Raw genomic sequence first — 13,354 nt, forward strand, 5'->3', positions numbered from 1 at the left:
TCAGCAAACTGAGTCCAACAGTATATTAAAAAAAATAATACACTACTATCAAGTGAGATTGACTTCCCAGACGCAAGGGTGGTTCAATATTCACAAAACAATCAACATGGTATATCAAATTAATAAGGGAAAACACTAAAATGCTTTTATGATCATTTCAATAGATGCAGAAAAACATTTGACAAAATACAACATCCATTCATGACAGAAACCCTCCGGAACATAGGTCCAAAGGGAACAGATCTCAACATAATTAAGTTCTAATATGAAAAATCCACAGCCAGCATACTCATTGGTGAAAAACATAGCTTTTCTCCTCAGATCAGGAACAAGACAAGGAATTCCACTCTCATCACTTTTATTCACCATAGTTCTGGAAGTCCTCACCACAGAAATTAAACAACATAAAGAAAAGGCATACACATTGGTAAGGAATTAATAAAACTCTTTCTGTTTATAGATGACATGATACTATATATAGAAAACCCTAGAGACTCCACCAAAAAACTTCTTTAGCTGAGAAATAAATTCATAAGGAAGCAGGACATAAAATCGGTAAGCAGAAACCCACTGCGTTTCTATACACTTGTAATGAACTAACAGAAATTAAGAAAATAGCCCCACAGCTGCACCAAAAATAATACCTAGGAACAAATGTAACCATGGAGGTGAAAGACCTGTACTCGGAAAATAATGGAACCCTGATGAAGGAAATTCAAGACAACACAAATGAAAGGCATTCCATGCTCATGAGCTGGAAAAACAAATAGTGTTAAAACATCTATACTATGCAAAGCAACCTACAGATGTCACGCAATCCCTATCAAAACACCAATAGCATTTTTCACAGAACTAGAAAAAATCCCAAAATTTCCTAAACAAAAGACCCCAAAGAGCCAGAGCAGTTTTGAAAAAGAACAAAATGGGAGATAGCACAATTGCAGATATCAAGTTATATTACAGAGTAGTAGTAATTAAAATTGTATGGTACTACATAAGAACAGACACACAGATCTATCAAAGAGAACACAAAATCCAGAAATAACTCCACAGTTATAGTCGATCTGACAAAGGAGGAATGAATATACAATGGGAAAGAGTGTCTCCAACAAATGGTGTTGGGAAAACTGCCTGGGTATAGACATTGCTTAAAATACACACACACACACACACACACTCTCTCTGATCGCTTTGTATTTCTACTTATTTACTTTGCATTTTTAAAAAAATTGTTTAAAAGCTATTATTTTCAAGTAATGTCTACATCCAGTGTGGGGCTTGAACTCACAACCCAAGATCAAAAGCCACATGTTTGTTCTACTGACTGAGCCAGCCAGAAGCCCCAGAACGCTTTCTTTCACCACACACAAAAATAAACTAAAAATGGATTAAAGACCTAAATGTGAGATCTGAAACCCTAAAAATCTTTGAAGAGCACACAGGCAGTGATTTCTCTGACACTGATCATCAATAGCAACATTATTCTCCTGACGCAAGGTAAATAAAAGCCAAAATAAACCACTGGGTTCTCCACAGCAAAGGAAACAAGAAAACTGAGAGGCAACCTACTGAATGGAAGAATGTCTTTGTAAATGAAGTATCAGATAAAGGGTTAGTAGCCAACTTAACTTACATGGCTCAACACCGACAAAACAAATACTCCAATTAAAACATGGGCAGAAGACATGTACAGACATTTCTTCAGAGAAGACATCTAGACAGTCAACAGACACATGACAAGATGCTCCCCTTCACTTGGCATCAGGGAAATACAAATCAAAACCACAATGAGATACTGCCTCACACCTCAGAATGGCTAAAATCAACAACACAACACAAGTGTTGGCAAGAAAGCAGAGAAAGGGGAGCCCTCGTAAACCCAAGGGAGTCCACATCAAGACACATACTAATTAAAATGGCCAAAATCAAGATAAAATGTCAGCTCTCGCCCCCAAGGGAGGAGGCAAGATGGTGGAGGAGTAGGAGACTGAAACAGCATCAGGTCCCAGGAGATCAGCTAGATAGTTATCAAACCACTCTGAACACCTAAAAACTCAACAGGAGACAGAAGAGCAGCAATTCTAGGAACAAAATCACTACTTTCAGGAAGGTAGGACGCGCAGAGAAGTGAATCAGAAGCAACGGGAAGATAGACCACGGTGGGAAGGGACTGGCCCGGGAAGCAGCGGAGCAACAGTACAAAATCGGAACTTCTACAAGTCTGCTCCACCGAGGGACGTTGCTCCAGAGGCTAAGCGGGGGTAGAGCCTCTGGGGGATTCTGGGGGACAGTGTGGTCTCAGGTCCCATGGAGTCACAGAAAGACTGGAGGTGCCTGAGTGTGATAGGGCCCCTAGGCATCAGAGTGGGGAAGCCAAATACAGAGACAGAGCCAAGGAGTGAGCTCTCAGTTCGGGCTTACCTTAAACCCTGATGTGAGGGACACTCTGGCCACTGCTCTTCGAGCAGGGACCCCACAAGTGGCAGATCCAGGGAGACCCCCTTCTTCCTCCTCTGGGAAGAACGGCATAAGGGAGCACACAGCAGGGCATGGGGCCATGCGCCAGAGATAGAAATGCTCAGTCAGAGTGCTCAGAGCGTGGCCGGAGACCAGGAATACGGGAGGGACTGAGCACTTTTCTCCGAGGGCTCACTGAGGAGCAGGGCCCCGAGCTCTCGGCTCCTCTGGGCCAGAGATAGGGAGGTCACCATCTTCATTCCTGTCCTCCAGAGATCCATGGAAGCATTCGGGGAACAAAAACTCCCAAGAGTGAACCCAAGTAGATTACTTAGCTGGACCCTGGCAAGGGCGGTGCAGTTCCGCCTGGGGCAGACACTTGAGAATCACCACAACAGGCCCCTCCCCCAGAAGATGAGCAAGAACATCCAGCCAAGACCAAGCTCACCGATCAAGGAGAACAGTGGAACTCCAGAGCTAAGGGAAAACAATGCATAGAATTCATGGCTTTCCCCCCAAGATCCTTTAAAAAAAAATTAACTTTGCAGGACTAAAGGTTTTATTTATTTATTTGACAGAGATCACAAGTAGGCAGGGAGGCAGGCAGAGAGAGAGGAAGGGAAGCAGGCTCCTCGATGAGCAGAGAGCCCGATGCAGGGCTCAATCCCAGGACACCAGGATCAAGACCAGAGCCAAAGGCAGAGGCTTAACCCACTGAGCCACCCAAGTGCCCTGCAAAGTTAAAATTTTTTAAATTTATTTTTGTCTTATTCTATTTTTTTAACTTTTCCTCTTTCCTCTTCTAGTTTTTTTAAACTATTTTACCAATACCTTTAAAAAACCTTTTAAAATTTTCATTGTTATAGTCATATTTTATCCCGTCATTGTATTTAACCTTATTTTTTGTAAACATATAGGTTTTAATCAAAATATACCCTAAATCTAGCTCCAGCCTGATCATACTCTCTCCTTTTTCCCCCTTCTTTTTCCAACCAACTTATCAATTCCTTTTTTAGAATCTTTTTAAATTTTCATCTTTACAGTCATATTATATCCCTTCACCGTGTTTACCCTTATTTTTGTATATGTAAGTTTTCTTTTCTTTAAAATTCTGAAAGGTAGTTTCTTCTAAGAGACCAGAATATACCCAAAATCAAGTGGGTGGTTCTGTTCTATTCACCAGTGTAATATATGTGTATTTTTTTATTTTTTAATTTTTTCCTCCATTCTTCTCCCCACAGTTTCGGGTCTCTTCTGGTTTGGTTAGCATATATTTATCTGGGGTCTTTGCCATCCTTTTAGTATTTTATTCTCTCATTCATATATTCTTATCTGGACAATACTACAAGGTGGAAAAACTCACCACAAAAAAAAGAACAAGAGGCAGTACCGACGGCTAGGGACCTAATCAATACAGACACTGGTAATATGTCAGAACTAGATTTCAGAATGATGAGTCTCAAGGTGCAAACTGGGCTTGAAAAAGCATGGAAGATATTAGAGAATTTCTTTCTGGAGAAATAAAAGAACTAAAATCTAACCAAGTTGAAATGTTTGTTTATTTATTTATTTATTTATTTATTTAATTTATTTATAAAAGGTTTTTTTTATTTATTTGACAGAGAGAGATCACAAGCAGGCAGAGAGGCAGGCAGAGAGAGAGAAGCAAGCTCCCTGCTGAGCAGAGAGCCCAACGTGGAGCTCGATCCCAGGACCGTGGGATCATGACCTGAGCCAAAAGCAGAGGCTTCAACTCACTGAGCCACCCAGGCGCCCCCCAAGTTGAAATTTTTTTAAAAAGCTATTAATGAGGTGCAATAAAAAATGGAGGCTCTTACTGCTAGTATAAATGAGGCAGAAGAGAGAATTAGTGATATAAAAGACCAAATGATGGAGAATGAAGAAGCTGAGCAAAAGAGAAACTACTAGACCACGAGGGGAGAATGTGAGAGATAAGTGAGATCATAAGATGAAACAATATCAGAATAATTGGGATCCCAGAAGAAGAAAGGTGGGGGCAGGAGGTATTTTGGAGCAAATTATAATAATTATCCTAATATGGTAAGAGGAACAAGCATCAAAATCCAGGAGGTGCAGAGAACGCCCCTCAAAATCAGTAATCAGGTCATGACTGAAATGGACAGCCTTTATTTCCTTGTTGATCTTTGGTTAGATGAATCTGTCCATTTCAGTCAGGTGGTGTTAAAGTCCCCCCACAATTACTGTATTATTGTTGATGTGTTTCTTTGATTTTGTTATTTTTTTTTAAGATTTTATTTATTTATTTGACAGAGATCACAAGTAGGCAGAGAGGCAGGCAGAGAGAGAAGGGGAAGCAAGGCTCCCTGCTGTGCAGAGAGCCCACTGTGGTGCTCGATCCCAGGACCCTGGGATCATGACCTGAGCTGAAGGTAGAAGTTTTAATCCACTGAGCCACCCAGGTGCTCCTGATTTTGTTATTAATGGATTTATATAATTGGCTGCTCCCATGTTAGGGGCATAGATATTTAAAATTGTTAGATCTTCTTGTTGGACGGACCCTTTAAGTATGATATAGTGTCTTTCTTCATCTCTTATTATAGTCTCTGGCTTAAAAATCTATCACATTGATTGATTTGTGGATGTTGAACCAACCTTGCAGGCCAGGAATAAATCCCACTTGGTCATGGTGAATAATTCTTTGAATATACTGTTGGATCCTATTGGCTAGTATTTGGTGAGAATTTTCACATCCGTGTTCATTAAGGATATTAGTCTATAATTCTCCTTTTTGATGGTGTCTTTGTCTGGTTTTGGGATCAAGGTAATGCTGGCCTCATAAAATGAGTTTGGAAGTTTCCCTCCCATTTCTATTTTTTGGAACAGTTTCAGGAGCAGAGGAATTAATTCTTCTTTAAATGTTTGGTAGAATTCCCCTGGGAAGTCATCTGGCCCTGGGCTCCTGTTTGTTGGGAGATTTTTGATGACTGCTTCAATCTCCTTACTGGTTATGGGTCTGTTCAGGTTTTCTAATTCTTCCTGGTTCAGTTCTGGTAGTTTATATGTCTCTAGGAATGCATCCATTTCTTCCAGATTGTCAATTTTGCTGGCATATAATTGCTCATAGTATGTTCTTATAATTGTATTTCTTTGGTGTTGGTTGTGATCTCTCCTCCTTCATTCATGATTTTATTTATTCCTCTTTTCTTTTTGATAAGTTTGGCCAGGGGTTAATGAATTCTTTCAAAGAAACAGCTCCTAGTTTCGTTGATTTGTTCTACTTTTCTTTTGGTTTCTATTTCATTGATTTCTTCTCTGATCTTTATGATTTCTCTTCTCCTGCTGGGTATAGGCTTTCTTTGCTGTTCTTTCTCCAGCTCCTTTAGGTGTAGGGTTAGGTTGTGCACTTGAGACCTTTCTTGTTTCTTGAGAAAGGTTTGTACTGCTATATACTTTCCTTTCAGGACTGCCTTTGCTGTGTCCAAAGATTTGAACAGTTGTGTTTTCATTTTCATTTGTTTCCATGAATTTTTTTCAGTTCTTCTTTAATTTCCTGGTTGACCATTCATTCTTTAGCAGGATGCTCTTTAGCCTCCATGTATTTCAGTTCTTTCTAACTTTCCTCTTGTGATTGAGTTCTGGCTTCAGAGCATTATGGCCTGAAAATATGCAGGGAATGATCACAGTTAAGACCTGATTTTTGCCCCAGGATGTGATCTATTCTGGAGAATGTTCCATGTGCACCAGAGAAAAATGTGTATTCTGTTGCATTGGGATGGAATGTTCTGAATATATCTGTGATATCCATCTAGTCCACTGTAGTCATGAAAGAGACTGAGGAAGACATAAAGAAATGGAAAAATGTTCCATGCTCATGGATTGGAAAAACAAATATTGTGAAAATGTCTATGCTCCCTAAAGCAATCTATACATTTAATGCAATCCCTATCAAAATACCATCCATTTTTTTCAAAGAAATGGAACAAATAATCCTAAAATTTATATGGAACCAGAAAAGACCCTGAACAGCCAGAGGAATATTGAAAAAGAAAGCCAAAGTTGGTGGCATCACAATTCCAGACTTCAAGCTCCTTTACAAAGCTGTGATCATCAAGACAGTATGGTACTGGCACAAAAACAGACACATAGATTAATGGAACAGGATAGAGAGCCCAGAAATAGACCCTCAACTCTATGGTCAACTAATCTTCAACAAAGCAGGAAAGAATGTCCAATGGGAAAAAAGTCTCTTCAACAAATGGTGTTGGGAAAATTGGACAGCCACGTGCAGAAGAATGAAACTGGACCATGTCCTTACACCACACAAAAAAATAGACTCAAAATGGATGAAAGACCTCAATGTGAGAGAGGAATCCATCAAAATTCTTAAGGAGAACAAAGGCAGAAACCTCTTCGACCTCAGCTGCAGCAACTTCTTCCTAGAAACATCCCCAAAGGCAAGGGAAGCAAGGTCAAAAGTGAACTACTGGGACTTGTTGGGAGCTATGAGGCCTGGTCAAGGGTATTGCCCCCGTTGGTTAAGGTTTGAACTGATGCGGGCCTAATCCTGCCAAGGGCAGGATCGCCCTGCAGATAAGCATGGTCTGATAGCCTCTTGCTTTTTTCTCTGATCCCCGTATCTCTCTCAAATAAAGAGCCCCTTACTAATCTGCTGCAAACATCTGAGGCTTGTGGGCCGGAGCAACTTCAAGGAGGTAAATTATTCTGTACCTAGGACACTGGAGAGCTTTCGTTATGTAGCCGAGATAGAGGGATTCCTCCCTAAGTTGATGTTAGTCCAAGGCTTTCACAAGCCGACCTGTTAAAACATACCCTGCCTCCTGCAAAGGGAACACCTTCTCATTCCTACTTCTCTCTTATATACTTAGATTCTCCAGACAGCTTCTCATTTTCCATTAACCCATATCCTGTTTTCCTGCAGTTCCATACTAATTCATCCCTAAAGCTTCTCGTTTTCCATTAACCTATGTTCTGTTTTCCTGCATACTACAGAGTAAGTTACCAAAAAGCACGCATTTGTGCTACCTCCCATGGCTTTCTGAGGGACATGATTACTCAAGAAGCAAGACCCTGTCCTCCATCCCTGGTGCCAGTCTATACCCATTATAGCTTAACTAGAATAACATGTGCTGAACAAAGAGAAATTATCTTTGTGCTTGAGTCCTTTGATGTCCTTTGCTCGAATGTAACCCCCTACCCCAAGTAAACTGCCTACATAAGAAGCTCTAAAATCAGAATAAAATAGAGATGCCAGACTACTGACCAGAACTCTCTGTGTGGCTCTCTCATTCCTCTTGCTGACATGGTTCATCCTTTGGGATGCCGAGGCAGGACCCCAGCAGGGACTTGATCAAGATCGAAAGCTTTTGCACAGCAAAGGAAACAGTCAACAAAACCAAAAGACAACTGACAGAATGGGAGAAGATATTCACAAATGACATATCAGTTAAAGGGCTAGTATCCAAAATCTATATAGAACTTATCAAACTCTACACCCCAAGAACAAAGAATCCAATCAAGAAATGGACAGAAAACATGGACATTTCTGCAAAGAAGACATCCAGATGGCCAACAGACACACAAAGAAGTGTTCCCCATCACTCAGCATCAGGGAAATACCAACCAAAACCACAATGAGTTCCCACCTCACACCAGTCAGAATGGCTACAATTAACAAGTCAGAAAAGGACAGATTTTGGAGAGGATACAGAGAAAGGGGAGCCCTCCTACACTGTTGGTGGGGATGCAAGCTGGTGCAGCCACTCTGGAAAACAGCATGGAGGTTCCTCAAAAAGTTGAAAATAGAGCTACCCTATGACCCAGCAATCGCATTACTAGGTTTTTAACCCAAAGATACAAACATAGTGAGCCAAAGGGGCACATGCACCCAAATGTTTATAGCAGCAATGTCCACAGTAGCCAAACTACAGAAAGAACCTAGATGTCCATCAACAGATGGATAAAGGTGTGGTATATATATATATACAATGGAATACTATGCAGCCATCAAAAGAAATGAAATCTTGCCATTTGCAACAATGTTAATGGAACTAGAGGGTATTGCACTGAGCGAAATAAGTCAATCAGAGAAAGACAATTATAATATGATCTCCCTGATATGAAAAATTTGAGAGGCAGGATGGGATCAGTAGGGAGACAAACCATAAGAGACTCTTAATCTCACAAAACAAACTGAGGGTTGCTGGGGGGAGGGGAGTCAGGGAGAGGGTGGTGGGGTGATAGACACTGGGAAGGGTCTGTGCTATGGTGAGTGCTGTGAAATGTGTAAGCTTGATGATTCACAGACCTGTACCCCTGGGGCAAATAATACATTATATGTTAATAAAAATAGTTTTTAAAAAAAGATAAAGAAAATTTTAAAAGTAATTCAAGTAGAAGTTACATACAACAGAAACCCCATAAGGCTATCAACTGATTTTTCAACAGGAACTGCAGTCCAGAAGGGAATGGCAAGATATATTCAAAATATTGAAATAAACCCTGCATCCCACAATATTCTAACCCGAAAGGCTATCATTCAGAATAAAAGAAGATAAAAAGTTTCTGAAACAAAAAAAAAAGTAAAAGGAATTCATCACCACTAAACCAGCCTTACCAGAAGTGGTGAAGGGGACTCAGTTAGTGAAAGAGAAAGACCATAAGAGTAAATAGAGGAAGCAAAAAAGCAGTAAAATTAAGTATATCTATAAAAATCAGTCAAGAGTCTCACAACAAGTGATAGAAAAAAAAGATTACCAACACTCAACACCACAGAAATACAAAGGATTATAATAAAATACAATTAAGAATTATATGCCAACAGACTGGACATCTTAGAAGAAATGCATGAATTTCTAGAAACATAACCTTCCAAAGGCGAATTAGGAAGACATAGAAAATAGAACAGACTGATTACTAGCAATGAAAGTAAGTCAGTGATTTAAAAAACTCCCCCAAAACAAACCAACCAGGATTAGATGGCTTCATGGGTCGATTCCACCAAAAATATATATATATATATATATTTTTTTTTAGAGAGATTTACTTATTTTAGAGACACTGTGCAGATGGGGTGGGGCTGAGGGAGAGGGAGAGAGAATATCAAGCAGATTCTGGACTGAGCTCAGAGCCTGCCTTGGGGCTCCATCCCAGGACCCTGAGATCATGCCCTGAGCTGAAATCATGAGTTGGACACTTAACCCACTGAGCTCCCAGGTGCCCCTACCATTTAGAGAAGAGTTAATGCCTGTTCTTCTCAAACACCACAACCACCACCACCCAAAAAAGAAGAGGAAGGAAGGCTTCCAACATCATTCTATGAGGCCAGCATTACCCAGAGACCAAAACCAGATAAAGACCCCACAAAAAAAGCAGCATAGGCCAATATCCCTGACAAACACAGATGCAAAAATCCTTAACAGTATTCAGTATTAGCAAACTGAATCCAAAAATACATTTTTAAAAGTGTCACTTTACATACTTTATATACACTGTACATAGAAGTATATATAAAAGGACATACTTTAAAAAGCATGCATCAATCCCATCAAGTGGGATTCATCCCTCAGATGCAAGTGTGGTTTGATATTTGCAAATCAATCAACAGGAAACCTCACATCAACAAGACAAAAAGTAACAACCATATCTTTTCAATGACGCAGAAAAAGTATATGACAAAGTACAACATCCACTCACGATACAAACCCTCGACAAAGAAGGTTTAGAGGCAATACCTCAACATAATGAAAGCCATATATGAAAAACCACAGTGAACATCACACTCAATGGTGAAAAAAATCAGAGCTTTTCTCCTTAGGTCAGGAACAAGAGGAGGATCCACTGTCGCCATCTTTATTCAATATAGTACTGGAAATCCCAGCTCCAGCAACCAGAACAGAAAAAGAAAGGCATCTAAATTGGTTAGGAGGAAAGAAACTCACTATTTGCAGATGACATGACACTACACAGAGAAAACTCTTAAGGCACCACCAGAAAACCATTAGAACTGATACATTCAGTGAAGCTGTAAGGGCCTGCCCCTCCCAGAGAAACTTGCTTGTGGACCCCGGATGTAGGGGTGGGGCAGGCCAGGTGGAGATGTCCAATCGGTGCAGCATGTGTATATCCACTAGGGTGAATTGAGATCCGATTGGCCACCTGTATAGGGGTGGGACTCAACCAACCGCATAAAGGTTGCTGTGGGAGGCTAGCAGGAGAGAGGAGAGCTGTGACTGGAGCAGAAGAGTCGGTGGGAGCGGAAGAGTCAACGGGAGCAAAGAGTCGGCGGAGTGGAGGAGCTGTAACAGCTCTTGTAAGAGCTATAACCACCGCGAGCAGTCCCTGCGCCGGCGGTCCTTGCACCGGCAGTCTCCAGCCTCCGGCGGTCCTGCCTCCAGCGGCCCCGAGCCGCCACCTGCAGCTTCAAGCCACCTGAGGCCCCGCCTCCGGCGGCCCCGAGCCACCTGCAGCCTTCAGCCGTGTGCAGCTTCCAGCAGCCCCGAGCTGCCCAGACACCAGCGGTCCAGCTGTCAGTGGTCCCTCAACACCTGCGGCCCTGAGACTCCAGTGGTCCAGCGGCCCAGCGGTCCCGAGATACCAGTGGTCCAGCAGTCCAGTGGTCAGTGGTCCCCACGCCTGCAGCCCCTAGACGTCAGCGGTGCCGAGACACCAGCAGCCCAGCGGTCAGCAGTCCTGACGCCTGCAGCCCCTGGATGCCAGCGGTCCCGAGATGCCAGTGGCCCTGAGATGCCAATGGCCCCTAGCCGCCAGCAGCATTGCCGCAAAATGCCTCGCCACCCCAAGCCACGAGCGGCCTTGTCCGCAGCGGTGGCTTCCTCTGGGTGGCAGCCTTGTCAGAGTGGTATCGTGGGGAGCAGAGTCTGTGTCATCCGGGTTGTCCTCCTTGTCATCGTCGCTGTCATCATTGCCTCTTTGATGTCAGGAGCGGCCTCGTCCGGGAAGCGGTCCTGTCCAGAATGGCCTCTTCTTGGGAGTGGCTCCAATCATGGAGCGGCCTCATCTGCAGAGCAGCCTCATCTAGAGCAGCCTCGTCCAGAGCGGCCTTCTTGGGAGTGACCTTGTCGGGAACATCGTCCTCGCCTTTTTGTAAGAGATAGTCCTGACCGGTCAGTTTGATTCTTGATGCTTGGCATGAAATAAAGTTTTGTTTTGACTTTCACTTTGTATCAGTCTCGTTCCTTTGCTCATGGACCCTAACATTTGGGGGCTCGTCCAGGATCAAACGACGAGAACTGAGCCAGCATCAGAATTTTTAGGAAAAGCCTCCGGAGGTATTGGGTTTGGAGGTATTGGGATCCTATCTGTTTGGTTGGAGCTCCAGGGTATAGCCCACCGAGGAGAAGCTGGACTCAGCCATGCTCCCCAGGGCTGGAGTGGATGCGGGGACGCCCCATCCCTCTGCTGATAGATCGACAGGGGGTTCGAGTCCCCTTGTATGGTCGGGGGGTTCGAGTGCCCCTGGATGGTCAGGGGGTTCGAGTCCCCCGCCCGTTGAGGGGGTTCGAGTCCCCCTGGGTGGTCGGGGGTTTCAACTCCCCCTGGGTGGTCAGGGGGTTCGAGTCCCCCTAGACGGTCGGGGGGTGCGAGTCCCCTGCCTCCCCTTAGACAGTTGAGGGGTTCAAGTCCCCTTAGACAGTTGGGGGATAAAGATAGCCCCCACCAGTGGCTAGCTCTGCGTAAATTAAAAAGTGTGTAGAAATTAATGCACTCCATAACTTTGGTCAGTAGGTCAAAGAGAAAAATCAAATTAGGAAATTCATTGAGCTATACAAAAACAAAAATGCAACACACCAAAGCTTATGGAATGCCACTAAAACAGTACTTAAAGGGAAATTATAGCAGTAAGCACCTGTTTTAAAGGATACAAAAAACCCCTCAAACCCTACCTTAAAAATATTGAGAAGAGAACAAACTGAACCTGAAACAAGCAGGGGAGATAAAACTTTAAGCTACAATAATCTAGACTGTGGTACATGCAGGCATAAAGATAAACATACAAATCAATAGAATTGAGTACAGAAATAACAATTTGTGGTCAGTTGATGTTGGCAGAGGTGCCAAGACAATTCAAGTGGCAAATTTTGGGTAAGAATCTCTGAGTCTGCAGTTGTCTTTGGTTTTATTTTGTTGTCTATTGTGTGGTGTGTTGTGTTTGTAGGGGACCAAGAAAGCCCCCCCCAGCAGCAGGCTCTGGATAAGGATCGCTGGGTCTGTTTGTTTTTGCCTTGCTCTTTTGTTGTTGTCTGTTGTGCTGTTTGTTATGGTTGAAGGAATGTGGCAAGCAGAGAGTAAGGGGACGCTGGCTTTCATCTCTCTGTTCCTCATAATAGATGTGGGGTTTCTCCCTCACTCATTTCGTGTGTTAAGGGCTATAACGAGCCACCTGGAGTTAGTCAAATGCCAGGTTGAGGTGTCCAATGCTGATGCTCATTAGAACCGGGCATGGAATATGAGTGCCTAGTTGGCCACTTTTGGTAAGCAGAACTGGCACTGTGGGATGAACCGACCTCGAGACAGAGACTTTAAGGAATATTCCCAAGCAGCTGCCGAAACTTTTGTTTCGGGGAATTCCTTGCCTTCTCTGGCCTGATGTGGACTGCCTAGCCCCTCCCCCTTGCTGGCAGGGAAAGCATGGCATCTGAAGTGGAATGGGCCCAGGTGGAACATGAGGTTTGTTGGCGAAGGGATGGCTGGGATGATGGTTAACTGTCTGTTTCAAGGGTTTAATGAGTAATTGTTAAAATGGCTTCTGAAGTCTTTGGTAACCTGAAACTGTGAAGGGTTGCTTGAATGACAAATGGAGTTAAATTTGTTGGACATCTAGATCCTAACCAAATGGGATGAAATGCTAGGGCGCTGGTTGCTGGAACTGGGTTTG

The sequence above is a fragment of the Mustela erminea genome, chromosome 4 (genome assembly GCF_009829155.1).
Source record: "Mustela erminea isolate mMusErm1 chromosome 4, mMusErm1.Pri, whole genome shotgun sequence".
Classification (NCBI taxonomy): domain Eukaryota; kingdom Metazoa; phylum Chordata; class Mammalia; order Carnivora; family Mustelidae; genus Mustela; species Mustela erminea.